The 18658-nt window shown below is 40.6% G+C and overlaps 1 protein-coding gene across 5 annotated transcripts in view; it reads right to left on the reverse strand.

The window, feature by feature from the left end:
• The window catches only part of LOC136876347 (gastrula zinc finger protein XlCGF52.1), a 125675-nt gene extending 107951 nt beyond the window's left edge, over window positions 1-17724 (reverse strand). For all 5 annotated transcript variants that reach the window (XR_010860576.2, XR_010860575.2, XR_011018470.1 and 2 more), the window contains exon 1: window positions 17589-17724. The gene's annotated coding sequence lies outside the window, so the exon portion shown is untranslated. The remainder of the gene's footprint in view (window positions 1-17588) is intronic.
• Between the last annotated feature and the right edge of the window lie 934 nt (window positions 17725-18658).

An 18658-nucleotide genomic window follows, 5' to 3' on the forward strand; every position in this document is an offset into this window, starting at 1 on the left:
GCAGGTATACCTAGGAGGGAATGAAGGAAAAACATGGTAGCAAAAGATCTTAGAGGTCGACGCTAATTAGGAATTAATATTTAGAAGCCCCATGAAGAAAAGAATAATAATATAAGAGGTATAGAATTAAATGAGGCCACAGCACTAGTTGCAAATAGAGGATTATGGCGACGTTTAATAAACACACAAAGGCTTGCAGACTGAACGCCGAAAGGCATAACGGTCTATAATGATGATGTACCGGTATGTATGTATGTTATTAATAATGATAGTTGCATAATAATAATAATAATAATAATAATAATAATAATAATAATAATAATAATAATAATAATAATAATAATAATAAAACTACTTTAAAAATTCGTAAAACAAAACAAACAATAATTACCTTAGTTGACTTCAAGGAAAGCTTTTTTTTTTTGCTAGGGGCTTTACGTCGCACCGACACAGATAGGTCTTATGTCGACGATGGGATAGGAAAGGCCTAGGAGTTGGAAGGAAGCGGCCGTGGCCTTAATTAAGGTACAGCCCCAGCATTTGCCTGGTGTGAAAATGGGAAACCACGGAAAACCATCTTCAGGGCTGCCGATAGTGGGATTCGAACCTACTATCTCCCGGATGCAAGCTCACAGCCGCGCGCCTCTACGCGCACGGCCAACTCGCCCGGTCAAGGAAAGCTTATGATTTAATAGACCGACATACTCTATTCAACATACTTGGGGTATTTCAAGTCGACAGAAAAACAAGGGAATTGATCAAGCAAACTCTAACAGGCACCAAAGCGAAAGTTAAATTTTTAGGGGAAATTTCAGAGCCATTCGAAATTACAACAGGGGTCAGACAAGTCGATGGATTATCAGCACTACTATTCAATCTTGTTCTGAAAATAGTGGTTCGAGAAGGGAAAAATGGAACTAAAGGGATCAATATTGGTAGACTTCTCAAAAACAAAATTCACCTTGATTGCCTCGCCTTTGCAGATGACTTGGCATTCCTCTCTAACAACAAAGAAGAAGCACTCCACTCCATGAAATAGTCGCAAGAACAGGTCTGCAAATTTCATATGAAAAGACAAAGTATATGGAAGGCACAAAATCAGAATTTATCAACCATCCTCTAATCACTAGATATAGGAGAATCTCCCAAGTAGACAAATTCAAATAGCTAAGCGAAATTATACAACCAAACGGGATAAATCAGCAAGCAAACAAAGAATTACAAAAAGCATACAAAATTGTCTGGAGCAGATACAACAAAAAATCTATATCCCAAAACGCAAAATTATGACACTACAACACAGTTGTCAAACCAAAAGCCCTTTATGCATCAGAAAATGATAATTGGTGGCAGGTCACAAATAAAAAAAATCTCGAAAAACAAAAGAAAATTCTCAGAAAAATTATACATACAACCTAAACGCGAAAATGGCATTTGGATGAAAGGGAAATCACAGGAAATCTATCAAGTAACAGAAAAATCACAGACACCATTAGAAAAAGAAGATAAAAATACTATGGTCGCCTGATCAGAATGGATAACAATAGGCTAACAAAGAAAATACTAAATCTCGCAATATCACTAAAAAATCACGAGTGGCTTACAGAAATAAACCAAGATCTTCAGGAAATTGGTGTAAATGAAAAATCATGCAAGACAGAAAAAATTCAGAAATCGCATAAACAAACACCAATTTATTTATTTATGCTATTTGCTTTACGTCGCACCGACACAGATAGGTCTTATGGCGACAATGGGATAGGAAAGGGCTAGGAAGTGGAAGGAAGCGGCCGTGGCCTTAATTAAGGTACAGTCCCGGCATTTGCCTGGTGTGAAAATGGGAAACCACGGAAAACCATCTTCAGGGTTGCCGACAGTGGGGCTCGAACCCACTATCTCCCGATTACTGGATACTGGCCGCACTTAAGCGAATGCAGCTATCGAGCTCGGTCTAACACCAATTTGCTGATCAACCTACAAGACAAGCTACAGGATGGACGGAAGAACGCAAAAAGAAGCCCAGCGAAGGGATAAAGAGATTTTGGGAAGACAAGAAGAAACGTTGTGCTTAAGTTCACACGCGCTCCTTAGTTGGGCATAACGAATCAAATAATAATAATAATAATAATAATAATAATAATAATAATAATAATAATAATAATAATAATAATAATAATAATAATGAAATGGCGTATGGCTTTTAGTGCCGGGAGTGTCCAAGGACAAGTTCGGCTCGCCAGGTGCAGGTCTTTCGTTGTAACACCCGTAGGCGGCCTGCGCGTCGTGATGAGGATGAAATGATGATGAAGACGACACATACACCCAGCCTCCGTGCCAGCGAAATTAACCAATGATGGTTAAAATTTCCGACCCTGCCGGGAATCGAACCCGGAGTCCCTGTGACCAAAGGCCAGAACGCTAACCATTTAGCCATGGAGCCGGTCAATAATAATAATAATAATAATAATAATAATAATAATAATAATAATAAATAAATAAATAAATAAATGGAACATGGACTCCGGAGAGCCCTGGTGCAGGTCTTTATCTAGTAGACGGCCTATTAGGCGACCTGCATGTCTGTGAAGATGAAGGTCCTAACTAGGATGATTTCTAATGTTGAATACGCCACACACTCCCAGCCCCCGAGCCATTGGAATTAACCAATTAAGGTTAAAATCCCCGACCCGGCCGGGAATCGAACTCGGGAGCCTCTGAACCGAAGGCCAGTATGCTGACCATTCAGCGAACGAATCGGACAATAATAATACCGGTAATAATAATAATAATAATAATAATAATAATAATAATAATAATAATAATAATAATAATAATAATAATAATAATAATAATACAGAGAAGCGGGGTTACATTGCCTCTTCAAGGAAACATTGCTCGAAAATTTGACTTTCTTTCAATGCCAGTATTTCAAACGAGAATATTTTCTGAAGACTGGGTATTTGATTTTTGTTTAGTTGGTACTTCAACGGTTCCTCGTGCTAAGAGTTCCTTGATTCACCATCCGTTTCTTTATATGCAGCTTCCATGACAAGTCAATGCTATTTTCCCTCCAACTTTACGCTTGAAATAACTGTGTGATTTTGTAATCATGAAATGAAATGCCGTGTTGTCTCCGGAGAGGCCTGGTGCAGGTCTTTTGATTTGACACCCGTAGGCGACCTGTGCGTCGTGCCAGGGGAATTAACCAATATATGGTTAGAATTCCCGACCCTGTCAGGAATCGAACCCGGGCACCTGTGACCAAAGGCCAACACGCTAACCATTTAGCCATGGAGCCGGACATCCTGCAATCATTAAGAGGGGCGTTCCGCAAGGCAGTATTATTGGACCTTTATATTTTCTTATATGAGGAAAGGAATGCAATCACAGAGAAGGCTATTTGCGGTTAATGTTATTCTATGTAGGATTGTGAGCGACTGCAGGGGGGGGGGGGCTTAAATAATGTTATGATATCGACAGCAGACATTGGTATAAATGTAAATGAGATGAAAAGTCAAGTTGTATTTCACCAAGAGGAAAAGTCCTCTAGTTTTAAGTAATCTGTTGATGGGGTGATAGTACAACATGGGGAACACTGTAAGTAGGCCTACGAAGGTGTTAATATAAGGAATGATCTTCAATGGGGTAATCACATTAACGAGGTTGTTAAGAAAGGTTACAAATCTCTTCACATGTTTATGAGAGTATTTAGCGATTGTTGTAAGGATGTGAAGGAAAGGGCACATACGTCTCTGGTAAGACCACAGTTAGAGTACGGCTCCAGCGTATGAGACCCTCACCAGGACTACTTTATACGAGAACTGGAAAAAATCCCAGGAAAGCAGCACGATTTGTTCTGGGTGATATCCGACAAAAGATTACTGTTAGGAGAATGTTAGAAACACTGGGCCGGGAAGACTTGGGAGTATGAAGACGAGATGCTCGACTATGTGGCATGTTTCGAGCTGTCAGTGAAGAATTGGCGTGGAATATGATAAGTAGAAGAATGAACTTGAGTGGAGCTTTTAAAAGTAGGAAAGATCATAATATGAAGATAAAACTGGAATTCAAGCGGACAGATTGGGGCAAATATTCATTTATAGGACGAGGAGTAAGGGACTGGAATAAATTATCAAGGGAAATGTCCGATAAATTTGCAAGTTATTTGAAAATATTCAAGAAAACAATTGATAGGGAAAACCTGGGCGACAGATTGATGATTGATTGATTGAGGATACCGTGGGTGTTATTCTACCGCCCCCACCCACAGGGCAACAGTACTGGTAACTAGGAAGATGAAGCTCAAACGGGAGATCAAAGACCTTATTGATGTGTCCATGCCAAGCATGCTTCCTCATCTTTCTCCCTGCATGTCTCTTCACATTTTTCTGCGACAGCTTGCTTACTCTTTTCTCAACCATGATAAGTGTTTATAAGCGAAGACATCTCGTTAGTTTTAGGTCCGTGGTACAGCTTAATGAGTTGACATGTACGGTACTGTCTCACTGAAGGTCTTCTAGGTAAACTCACTTGCTCATCTTGTAAACTGCACGTTTGAGGCAAGACGGGACCTTGCGTCTACTCACTAGGCATCTTATCCCAGGTCTTCTTTACAGCATTCACAGCTACATTGCCGAAAAAAGCCTTTGGTCATGCATTCAACTCTTCATCAGTAAGGTGTTTAGTCTCTTTCTGCTAGCATAAAACTTTATGATTGCCTTTTCAACTGCGCTACACTTAGTATCAGATAGAAATGACATGATATATTTACTCTACAAATGTTTCTTTGACACTGACGTCATTTCAACACTGCAATTTACATATTTTGTTCACCTCCCAGCACGCACTGCAACACAACCATCAAAGAGCATGCATACATGACGAGAAGACTGTTTAATTGTTTCCCCGCCATGCTCCTCGGGAAGAGATTTAAATGATGGACATCCTAATTCATGCATGTCGATAATTTTACATGTTAATGGTAGATACTCAGGTAACCAATTCTTTTTTCACAATCCATTAAAAAACAAGATCTGCTCTTGACAAATGTGCGTTCATGATCATAGACAGAAAGTGATAAGGTATTCCTTTTTCTTCCCACTGCAGACCTAATTTTGTTTTCTATGCATTGTGTCCACTTTCTGTCTTCATCTGTTTGTAATCAGTAAGAGGAAAGTGGGCTAAATACTGAACTGAAGAATTTTGGCGCCCACAACACAGTGCAATCTAACACAGCCACCGCTTTGAACAGAAATTTGTTACCGTTCACTTTAAAGCCGCGTACATGAACTATTAATGTTCTCGCCATGATGGAATGGTTGATGATGATGCTTGTTTAAACGGGCCTAACATCGAAGGTCATCGGCCCCATGATAGAGTAAAACGTTCTACTCTCCATCACAGTATCCCAGGGGCTAAATAAAATATTCACACTTTTACCATCTACAAAGGCTTGAGTTTACTAGTGTGTGTCCTTGATAACGAACAAGTCTAATCATGTATAGCAATTTTGACGTAATCTCTGCATGTTAAAACGAAATTTTTACATCTCCCACGCTTATTACGTCATAGCGGTGACTACTGCAAGGGAGAGACGACAGAGAGCCTGTGTGATGTGCCCTTCCAAAATAGCGTCTGTGAGGGGAAAGGGTATCAATCCGTAAAACTACGCCAGATGAGGAGGCCGCGCTTATTACATTACAGCTACGTCACTACTCCGAGGGGTAGACGACAAAGAGCCTTGTGATGTGGCCCTCCAAAATGGCGTCTGCGAGGGGAAGGGCATCTAGCCGTAAAACTGTCAGATGAGGAGGGAAAGAAATCTGACCATAAGACTGGGCCCAGTAAACAAAATGGCATCTGTGAGGGCGAAGGGCGTCTTGCCGAAAAACTTGGCCCTGTAAACAAAATGGCGTCTGTTTGGGGGAAGGCAATCTACTCGTAAAACTACGCAGATGAGGGAAGTGCATCTGACCGTAAAACTGGCCCTGTAAACAAAATGGTGCCTGTGAGAAGGTAAGGGCGTCTGACTGAAAAACTAGGCCCAAGTTGGCGACTGTGTGGTTAGGCCCCTCCAAAATGACGTCTGTGAGAAGGGAAGGGTATCTACCCACAATACTAGGTCCGATGAGGAGGGACGGGCACCTGATAGTAAATCTGGACCCAAGGTGGCAACTGTGTGCTTAGGCCCCTCCGAAATGTCGTCTGTGAGGAGGGAAGGTTCATCTGACCGTAAAACTGGGCCTAATATGGCGATTGGGTGGTTAGGCCCCTCCAAAATGGCCGCTGCGAGGGAAGGGAGACCTGAACGTAGAACTGGGGTCAAGATGGCGACTATGTGGTTAGGCCTCGCCAAAATAGCGCCTTAAGGGAAAAGAGCATCCGACCGTAAAACTGGGCCCAAGATGGCGACTGTATTGTTTGGCCCTCCAAAATGGCGTCTGTGAAGAGGGAAGGGCATCTGACCGTAAAACTGGGCTCTGTAAGGTTAAACCCCTCCAAGATAGAGACTGTGAAGTGGGAAAAGCATCTGACCGTAAAACTAGGCTCTGAGAGGTTAGGTTCCTCCACGATGGCGACGGAAAGGGCACCAGGCCTTAAAACTATGCCCTGTGAGGTTAGGACCCTCCAAATTGGAGACTGAGGTTAGGCTTGGTCTTGTGCGCAAAATCCGCGAAACAGCATACAATTACTACTCAACTAGGGGTCCATGACCTCGGGTCAGAACCCCTACTACTAGGGGCCAATGACCTCGGGTGCTGACACACGTCGGCGAGTGCAAATAGGGCCAAATTAAGCATTTCATCCTGAATGTGTGCAAGATCAGGTTCAAGCCGGAGGTGGCTTTGTGACGTTTTGGGGGTGTTTGTTGTATCATAGATTGGACCCGCTTACTGAAGTGACCACTAACATGAACCAACATGTTTAATTAAACATTCTGGATGATCAGGTGTTGCCTTTCAGTCAACATCTGCATGATGAATATGCTACTGATACCCCGATTTTTAAGATGACAACGGCAAAGCTTATCGGGCTGGACGCATGTGGCTGGTTTTACGAACACCCTCCCCCTTTATTACATCTCGATCGGCCTGCAAAATCACCTGTCTTGAACCCCCCTGAAAATCTGTGGGACATGTTGGAACAGTGGGAAAAACGCCGTCATCAGCATCCCCGCATTTGGTGGAATTGAGCGATCAAATTCTCAGCGAGTAGCTTAACCTAGATGCGACATAGGTGCACAACCTTTTGGATTCACCTCCTAACCGAATCCAGGCGGGTATCAAGTCCAATGGCGGAGTTACACAGTATTAAATTATGCTTGTAATGATTTCTCCAGAGGTGACTAACTTTTTGTCGGGTGAGCTTATAATTAAGCGTCGACTGAGACATACTATATTCATAAAACTGAATATCAGCCACTTTTTTACAACTTGTAAGTGAAATTACCCAAGTTCGCATTAAAATAGTATTCCATAAATCACTTTTCACTGTGCTATAGTCTTTTAAAACACCATTTCCTTTCCTACTGTCTCAACTTCACGGTCTCCATGTTCACTCTACAAGCGATTACATTGAAATAATGCATGCAATCGTGTTCTTGGATGACAGACATTACAGGCCCACTCCCTTGATGATTGTTATGATTTCACCACAAAGAGCACAACCAAGCAAAATATAGCAGTAGGCACAGGAAAAATCCCTAATGCACACAGGCTGGTGCTTGTGTAAATACACAACAGCCTAGGCTCAACCTCAACTTGTGCTCATCTCTATCTTGAAATATACTCTGCAATGGAATACTATGGATTTAACATTTACCATTTTTAAAATAGTGCCTAAAACTTGGCCGAATGGACAGCGTTGAGGCCATCGGTTCACAGGGCCTCAGGTTCGATTCCCGGCCGGGTCGGGAGTTTCAATCAGTTTTAATTCCTCTAGCTCGGAGAATGGATGTTTGTGTTTGTCCCAACACTTTCTTATTCATATTCAGACAACACGTCACACTACCAACCAGCTCAGAACCACGAACTATTGTAGTGATTACATCCCTCCATATAAGGTTGGCGTCAGGAAGGGCATCCGAGCGTAAACAAGGCCAAATCCACATGTGCGACACAGTTCGCACCCGCGACCCCACACGTGGGGAAAGTGGTAGAAGAAGAAAGAGGCTGCCTGAAACTTTCAATGGAAACTGGTACAATTACAATCGTATATAATCTAGTACAAATATAAAGGTCACTAACTAAGTTTTGAAATGTGAGTGAACGCTTTAGACTTTTTCATAATAATTTCCAACACACTCAATACACTTCCCCATGCGTGGAAACCAGTCACGGAACCAACTATGGCACATTTTTTTGGTTATATTTTCAGACCCTTGATTCCATGCTGCCAGAAGCTCCTCGTCGGATGCAAAACGCCGCCCTTTCAGCTTCATCTTCACTTCTGGGAAGACTGCGAAGTCACATGAGGCAATATCAGGACTGTATGGAGGGTGATCAAGCGCAGTCAATCCTGATCTGGCAAGAAAATCCACTGTTACATTAGCACGATGTGCTGGAGCATTGTCGTGATGCAAGAGCCAAGTGTTGAGCCGTGACCTTGGACGGGGCTGCTTGAGAGCCTGGATGACCTGAGGCAGACAAGTCTCACTGTACCACTTTGCACTAGCTACCCTTTGTGTTTCTAGCGTAATCCGAGCCAGGATGCCCCGGTTAGTGAAGAATACTGCAATCATCTTTTTCTTCATTGACCTTGACTTTTGCACAGTCACAGGAGTACCCTCGTCTTCAAACAGGGATTTTGTTGGGATATCGTAATAATAAAGCCAAGTAACGATGCTATTTACGTTACGCAAAGTCCTATTTTCAAACTGTTTTAGCATTTTTCGGCACCATTTCACTCGATGTGCCCTTTGTTCCTCTGAAAGTGAATGGGGCACACAAAGGGAACAAACTTTCTAACATGGAGATGGTCAAGTAGAAATGAATGAATAGCTGGTGCAGGGATGTGGAGGGTCTCTTCTACCTGCCGATATGTCAACCGCCTCACTTGCTGCAACATTTTCCTCACAGCCTCAATGTTTTCCTCAGTTACTGATTCAGACGGTCGCCCAGAACGAGGATCTTCTTCAACCCCAAAATTTCCCCTCTGGAACTTTTTGTACCAGCGGAATATTGTTGTCCGATGTGGACAGTGTTTCCCGAGCACAGGAGTCATTTTCTCCAGGCATTGGTCAATAGTTAATCCACGAGCAAAATTGTAGCGGATAATTGCGGCGATATTCACCTTTAGACCACACTGACATCTTAAGTTGCTTTCAATCCCACTGCTTGGTAACAACTAGTGTGAAGGTCGAGCCTTGCTGTCTTCTAGACCGGTCTTCACCCCTCACCATAACAGGGGTGTCCAGCCAACCATTTTTTGCGTATTGCAAAACTTTCCTAGTGCCCTTTGTAAGATGTATGTGATATTCTGATGTTAGCCCAGTGTCAAAATGAATACCAAGGAGCATTATATATTTGAATTTGTTTAGTATTAAGGTTATAAAATCGCCTTTGTAAGATGAGGTTTACAATGCTCTGAATTGAAATGTCAACAATGTGTTAGACATAAGACACGAATAAGCAAACCTTAACACAAAGCCTGTGTCTATGGGGCAAAAGTTACATTAACTGAGCCGACAATGAAACGTATGGCTTCCTGCATAACATTTCTTGAGATGAAAACTCTAGTAAAAGCGTTGAAATGGTTGCAATTCAACCACTTTTCCAAGTCAATATTTTTAAATTATTTATTCCACTGTATGTTGATAATATATGACTGTATTATTAAGTTAGGTACTTTTTCTTTCTTTAGCGTATGGCTAGAGATACTGCGTCTATTGTTGTAAGATCTACACTATATACGTATGTCCAAATTGTTTATATAGTCTATAGCCTATGGAGTCACAAAAGCAAAGTCACTAGCACTGCCATTGTATTTTCTAGTCCTGCATTCTTTGATGATGTGCTTTACTATCTGTTGTGTAGCGCCACAGTCAGACTCAGGCGTTGGGATTCTGTTCCACTTGTAGTGGAAACCTGCACAGTTCCCGTCATTTGTTCGGATCCTGTTCAGTGCGGACCATAGTCTACGAGGGAGATTGAAACCAGGTGGCGGCGTTTTCTTCGCAGAAGGCATTGTCGGGCAGCATTTGTCGTTGAGTCTCTTCTGCGATTCGGCGGAAGTTTGGTAGTTGCTGTTCCACAAGTTCATGGCATCTCTCGTTGGTGGTCTTCTCGAACGCAGATGATTAATATTCGCATCACCGATGTCATTATGTATCGGGAGTTTTGGATTATTCACTATTTTACTGAATTCTCTTAGGAGAGCATCTTTAAGTCTGAGATCTGGAGGAGGGATATGACTTATCACTGGTAACCACTGCGTGGGAGTAGATTTGATTGTGCCAGTGATGAGACGCATTGTAGTGTTCAGATGGGTATTTATGACGTTTGTGTGGGCACTATTTAGCCAAACAGCAGCGCAGTATTCAGCAGTCGAGTACACCAACCCTAAAGCTGAACATCTCAGAGTTGCAGCTGTAGAACCCTAAGTTGTTCCACACAGCTTATGAATTATATTGTTGCGAGTTCTTACTTTGGCAGAGACGTTCAGGAGATGTTGTTTATAGGACAGTGTTCTATCCAGTGTGACTCCTAAATATTTAGGGTACCTATTATGTCTCAATTTCTGGTTGCCCACGTACACATGTAACTCCCTGTTAGCCATTTTATTGTTTAGGTGGAAGCAACACACAACAGTTTTGATTATGTTTGGTTGGAGTCCCCATATTTTAAAGTAGTGTGCCAGTGTCTTGAGGTCTTCAGTCAGGGTCTCTTCTGTTTTCTCAACTGTTTTGTCCCTGATAGCAAGTGCCCAGTCATCTGCGTATCCGAATTTCCTTTGAAAGTGTCTTCGGCAAGTCTGCAATGTATAAACTAAACAGCAAAGGAGCGAGAAATGATCCCTGTGGCAGACCGTTGTTCAGCGATCTTTGGCTGCTTACAGCTGTCTCATTGTACACACGAAACTGTTTTTGACTCAACATGTTGTTCAGGAGTCGTGCAGTTATGCTACATGGGACCACTTCCAGGAACTCTTAGAGTAATCCATCATTCCAGACTGTGTCATAAGCTGCTGTCAAGTCTATGAATGCAACCGAAGTCTTTAGTTTTGTTTGGAAGCCTGCTTCTATGTAGGTTGTAAGAGACATTATTGATCTGTCGTACTTCTCTGTGGTCTAAAGACCGCCTGTCCGACTGGAATTTTCTTGAGTATATCAGGACCAATTCTGTTGAGCAGAAGTCTTTCTAGTAGTTTATATGCAACGCTGAGCAAGGCAATAGGGCGGTAGCTCTCCGGTTTTTCACTTGGTTTACCTTTCTTAAGCAAGGCAATAATCTTTGTCAGTCTGAATAGTTTTGGTGTCTTGCCTCTTTCAAGGATATCAGTGTAGAATTTAGCCAGCCAGGCACGAGCCTTTTCTCCACAGTGAGCGAAGAAAATTGGGTGTATACCATCCTCATCAGGGCTTTTACCTGATTTAGTGTCACTGATAGCTGTTTATTTCTTCCACGTTAAATGGTTTGGAGTGTGCCACCGGGGAACTACTTTTCAGGAGTGTCAGTTATTTCTTTAAGTTTCTTTTACTTTTGGAAGTCAGGACCAGATGAGAGGCGATCTTGTTTGGATGGATTTCTGACGTCGTCCGTCCACTTGCTTTTCCGTCTCCAAACTTCTTTAGGAGAGACCATGCTTGTCGACTCGATTTACTGAAGTCTAGAAAGCTAACTTTATCTTCCCAGTTTTGCCTCCTGGCTGCATGTAGGCTGTGCATAAGCTGGTCTGCAATTTCATGGTCACTGCTCTCAATAAATTGTTTGTACAGGTTTTCGCTTTCCTCGTTCCATCCAGTGATGTATTCCCTGCGAAACTCCTAGGGATATGTTTCTTTGCTACTGACACCACAGCTCCTACGAATCCTTCATAAGCATCATGCGTAGGTGGTATCCGACCTACGCATTTATCAAGTTCTTCTGCGAAGCCAGGCCAATCAGCCTTATTGAAATTCCAGCGTGGTTACGGGCTAGATGTTATCAGAGGGATTTGGATACCAATTTCGAATAATACAGGCCTGTGCTGGCTATGAGGGAAGTCATTAAGCACTTTTCGAGTAGTTGGTAGAGGTTTGTTTCCTTTGTCTCTGGACACAAAGCACAGATCAGGACAATGCCCCCGTTTCCACGTTGCTGATTTGAACGTGTCCCGGCCTTTGTTTCTATCCATCCAACCATCCATTCCAGTACTGCTTCCCCATTATTATCATTAGTTCTGTATTTCTAGACCTGTTGGTGACTGTTGAAATCAATCTAGACTGCTGGATGGGATCGAATGTCTACAACATGGTTGGACCACTTAGAATTCGGAGGTTTGTAGAAGTTTGAGACCTCCGTGTGACCTATTCTGATGACAACGGGGTGGATGTCCTCCTCGGTGCTAGTAGATAGAAGAAAGGCATTATCTACAGTGTTTCGCACGTATATAGGATTACCGTAGGCATGATGATAGATTACTCCCAGAAGATCGTAACCCGGAATTTTTATTCTAGCTTGCAGCTGCTGCTCATCAGTGTAATGTGTTTCCTGTATGATTGCCAGGTCTACTTCATGACAAAGTAGCAGTTTGGACAAGGCTTCACTTTTAACACGACTAATGCCTTCAATGTTTAGTTGACATACACGACGGACAGGTCCCAGGTTCAGTTAGGTACGGAAATGACGGTGCATAGTTTGCTGTTGCAACCCCGTAATTTCCCCGTGTCTTTCTGATATTTGAGGGAAACCATTTTGTTTCCTGAAGTAGATCACTTGAAAATGTCTAATATAGTTTGTGAATTGTTGCACAAGAAAAAAGTTTGCTCATTATAAAATAGTGCTTTTATGAAATAAGATGGATCACTGGCTAAAATTCGGGACTGAGAAGGAGCATCCTAAGTCAACTTCCGACGATTCCAATGATAACTGATGCGACTCCAGTAAAAAGTTCTGTATTTGAAAATGTCTCTATACAGGGCAATATTAGTTTGAAATCAAATTTGTGGATCAATAAGGAAATGCAAGTATGAAGAAAGACTTGTCCCTTGGATTCACTAACACACATAACAAAATTTGCCACAGTGTAGGGAAGTGTCATCGAACAGCTCTGTGTTCCTTGCTAAATTACATCACCATTTTGAATTTCATCATCCAAATCAACAAGATAAGCCAAATTCATACTACGAAGGGAAGCACAATGAATTATTAAAGACCCAAGAATGTATTCTTCAAGTGTTACACACAGTAAATGAAAAGGCTTGAGAACCATCTTATCTGGTGCATTGCAAGCAGGAGAGGCACACACCTGAATAGTAACTCATCACACCCAGTGCTATAGACATGGCTAAATGCATTTTAAAAGATAATGCATATAATGCCATAGCTGGCAGCAGAGTTTCAAATGACATCATATCTCACAGAATGTAAAAAATGAACTGATCTCATGGCTGAAGTAGTCTCAATTGGATTTACAAATGGAGAAGTCCAAAGATGTAGGACTTTCAGTATTTGTTAGATATCAGCATCAACTTAAACCATAGTGGTACGTATAAGTTAGGAAATATGTTTAAAAGAGTTATAGGTAGGTACATTCAGGGAAATGGGATGATCTTTAGGAAGAGGTGATAAGGATACAAGGATCTGGAAGTCAAGTAGGGACGGCATAAAAATGTTAGTGTTGAACTGTAGAAGTACTCTAGAGAAAGGAATAGAATTCAGTAAATTAATAGATATATACTTACCAGATATTGCAATAGGAGTTCAATCATGGCTGAGAAATGATATAATGGATACAGAAATTTTCTCACAGAACTGGAGTGTGTATTGTAGAGATAGGATAGAATGGTAGGAGGGGGAGTATTCTTTCTCGTGAAAGAAGAATTTGTAAGCTGCAAAAAAGTTAAACATGACAAACATGAAATTCTAGGTGTAAGGCTCATCTCTAAAGATAATAGGCAACCGGATGTCTTTGGAGTGTACAGACTGGGAAAGAGTAGCGCTGACACTGATTCAGAATCATTTGATAAGATAATCAGCTATGTGGGAAATGATAAGGAAAGGAACGTAATTGTAGTGGGTGATCTCAATTTACCAAATGTCAATTGGGAAAGTAATGCGAACGACAGGAAGCATGACCAACAAATGGCAAGTAAGTTAATATGGGAAAGGCATTATATTCAGAAAGTGATGGAACCAACTAGAGAGAAGAATATTCTGGATGTGGTGTTGGTAAAACCAGATGAGCTCTATAGAGAAACCAAAGTAATAGATGGTATTAGTGATCATGAAGCTGTTTTTGTGGTAGTTAAAAATAAATGTGAAAGAAAAGAAGATATTAAAATCAGGAATATTAGGCAGTACCATATGGCTGATAAAACAGGCATGAGGGAGTTTTTAATAACTATGATCGGTGGAAAATGGTAAATAAAAATGTAAACAGACTCTGGGATGGGTTTAAAGCAGTTGTTGAGGAATGTGAAAACAGGTTTGTGCCTTCAAAGGTAGTAACTAAAAGTAAAGGCCAACTATATTTTCACAAAGAAGTAAAGAGACTAAGAAGGAGGTGCAGGTTGGAAAGAAATAAAGTTAGAAATGGATGTGGAAGTAAGGAGAAACTGAAGGAATTTACTAGGAAATTGAATCTAGCAAAAACAGTCAGCTAAGGATAACAGGATACAAACATAATTCGCTGTCATACAAATTTTAGTGAAAAATGGAAGGGTATGTACCAGTACTTTAAGGCAAAAACAGATCCCAAGAAGGACATTCCAGAAATCATTAATGAACAACGGGAGTGTGTGTGTGAGGATCATCAAATGCAGTCAGCAGTAGGTATGTAAAGACTTGTTTACCAGTACAATGTCCAGATAGAGGTGGTGACTAACACTAAATAAGTATTAAAATTTACCTATGATAACAATGATATTTACAATAAGATACACTATATTATAACAGATCACACATGTCTCAAAGAAGAGAAGTGAAGAAAAGAGAAGAGAAATGAGATCTTTGAAAATTTTTTCTCAACAGAAACTGCACAAGACCCAATCAAGAACTGAGGAATGCCATAACATGTCAAGCAGTACATGGTTTCTGTCACAGATTCTGCAACAATGCCTAATTTAATCAATCAAATGAAAATTGCATGTGTGGCTTATGTATGGAAAGTTGCAAAAAATTTCATTTTGACAAATATGAAAAAATGAATCAAATTACTTAATGGATACAGTAAAGAAAAATAATAAATCAGCTGTGCTTAACAGATCTGAGTGCTGTAGTTTTTTATGGAACCAAAAATAAGTCTCTTATTTTGTATTTGGCCATTGGCTGCAATAAAGTCATTATTCATGAACGTTGAAGTATTCATATTCTCATATATATTGTGTGGGAAATATACAGAGAGAAGAGTTGGAAAATGTCCTGAGATGAAAATGAAATATGGACAGAGAATGACCAAGTTAAGGAGAGAAGAAGGAAGGAAAATGGCAGACTTACCTCATCACCACCTTCCCTTCCTAGAAATAGACCAGAGATCAGCAACTTTAATCTGTAAGGAGAACTCAGACCTTACACAATTTGCACACTGTTAAAGATTTAACAGTTCCTTTAGCTGTAGGATTTATGGGTGGATCATTGACCTTCCCTGAATAATGGTACTGAAGTGGATTGTGTGTGGAGACCAGATTTTTCTTGTCAGAAAACAACTGTTTTGCAAGCTGAAACAATTTGTTGATACAAATGACAGTACTGAATCTAGGTGGGGGGAGTATTTTATTCATTCCAGCAACTGATGAATGACATCTGAACTCAAGTAACTGGAACAAAAATGCACTTGGAGGGATGGAGGTCAACATTAATAATATCCAAATACTGTCCTGTTGTCAACTAGCCTACATTGGAAGGTTTACACTAAGAATTTTTATTTTTTTAAACTCATAATACAATGGAACATGGCCTCCAGAGAGGCCTGGTGCAGATCTTTCAAGTTTACACCCAACAGGCGACCTACATATCTGTGAGAATAGGCCTGTACCAAGATACTGAGGACAGCACAAATACCCAGCCCCTCACCCAGAGGATTTAACCAATGAAATTTAATATCTCCGACACGGACGGGAATCGAATTCGGCACCCCTGGACGAAAGACCAACATGCTAACCATTTAGCCAAACTAGAAACCTATTAATACCCTTGTAATGCAAAACGAATAGATTACAGTTTTTATCAAATAACTTCATATTTTTAAACATAACTGGTAAAGTTATTCACTAAATTTAGGGGTATTTCATACCCACAAAGCTCCTCGGGGAAAAATGCCCCCACCAACACACACACAATGTCCAGATTCAGCACTGACAAAATAATGATTCCCATATGAACATGACAAATCGATGACGGATACGACAGCTAATACTAAACACAAAATGCCTTGATTTTCTTAGCCGTGTTTTAAAGGTCCAATCATCGAGAACACCGGCCCAATCTATAAAAAGAAAATTAAATTCTACTTCTTTGAAAATCATTATTAGTCGTACGGTTGGCCTAAAGAAGATTCTTCCTCAATTTAAATCAATTATCTTCTATATTTTTAGTGTACAAAATGTGTCCACTATACCTTTATACTGTTTATCAACGGTATGTTTTTAAATATACGCACATTGAAAACGCGCTGTCAATCACACAAAGCAAGTTAGGCCTACTACTGTCGGAAGTTTTTCCCATTCCGTTAAAACTACACGAAATTTCAAGTATGTTTTCGTTTGATCGTTAAAACTATGATCAATCGACATTCACTATCACTACTGATATAATATGGTATTTCAGCACCATAATGCAGTTATAGAAACAACACTACCGAAAGTATCCATACATTCATATCGCCCACTTAAAAAGGGAACCTAGATATCACGAACCCTGAATAACCATTCCAATTACAAATGAACTTCCATTACCCATTACTATAATAGTTCATAAACGTAATTGGAGTCTATAATAAAATCGCGATGAAGTTTCCGATCCCTAACGCTGATTAGTACAAAAAATATATAGAATTTGATCTCCATATATTACATGACGAAAACAAGTAGGCGTATATTCATAATTTATTTTACATATACAACCTTTCGTACTAAAACTGTTATAATTAAATCGGGTGACCTCACTACGAACAAGACAAGCGGGTATCAATTCACACGAATAAGATACAGCCTCCATTTTTGAACCTATTCTTCACCTGCAGGAACCAAGTAAAGAGCACTGAAATCACATAAAAATGTATCTGGGAAGGTTTTCATTAGTCACAATAAAAATAGCTTAACTGGTTGTCATAAAACTTCCTAAATCAAATCGTCGTTGCCTCTTTATACAGTAGTCAATAACAGGGCACGTCTGGACTTAACCTACGATATGTGTGGGTATTCAGGTAATACTGTACAATCCATCACTCACCTTCAACACATTTAAGCAGATCAGGAATTAAAAAAAGCACAGTAATTAACGACTAGCCAATGTACGTTCAGTCCACTATTAAAAGGATTTCCCAGTCCATTACAGGAGCGCGGTAGGAACGCTAGTGTTTGTTTACACTTTACAGTGTTGTGAAATTGTAACGATCATAGTAAGGTCCTCAATTACTGGAATAGCCATCATTCAACAGACATAGAAAATACTTTTTTTTTTTTTTTTTGGTCCCAAATATGCTAGAAAGTTGTTGTTTCCTCGTTTGTGCAAACTTAAAGGAGATACCGGAAAAAGAGACAGATATACGTAGTCATTGGAGCATTATGAGGCATAAAAGAAATAGTATAAATGGAATTAATTAATATCTGAGATGGCATTTAAGAGATACAAAGCGGTCATGAAGTGCCAAAATAGCGTACCGCGGTACGTAGGAAGTAATTAAGACCCAATTACTAATAAAACATTATGACAGCTTAAGTGGCAACTGCGGGGTTTAACCCTCCGTCGGGCGCAGCTGGCCTGAGAGGCGAGGAAAACACGTTCTGGCATGCCCTTCCTCCACCTGACTCCCCAGCAGGCCGCCCTTCCGAATAGTTTCCTGGCTCGTGGAAGTGCATAAGACACCGTATCTCAGTTGACTGCCAGTCTCCATGCTGTACGCCTGTAACTTTCGCGGCTTGTGAGGCCGACTGCGCCCGATTGCGTCATAATTTTGAAGGTAAGTTTTTCAATTTGTTTTTTATTGCAGTGGTTAATTTTACTCAAAATAAGCTTGTTCTGTGTGGAAATTCGTCAATATCTTGAGAAATAAGTGCTATTGTGAACCTGGCCTGATAAAGTTATATCTATATCTAATTTAAGTATTTTTAAGTTTCAGACTTCCTGCTGAAAAGGCCCAAAAAAATGTATGATGTCTCCAACCCCAAGGCTGTTGCAGAAATACGAAGCATCCTCCTTGAGGATAATGGTGATGATCCTGCTTTAGTTGAGGATTTGGGCGAAGAAAGTGACATTGCTCCTGAGGACGAGGTTGAAGAATGTGAAGTGGACTCAGAAAC

The sequence above is a fragment of the Anabrus simplex genome, chromosome 1, assembly GCF_040414725.1.
Source record: "Anabrus simplex isolate iqAnaSimp1 chromosome 1, ASM4041472v1, whole genome shotgun sequence".
NCBI lineage: Eukaryota > Metazoa > Arthropoda > Insecta > Orthoptera > Tettigoniidae > Anabrus > Anabrus simplex.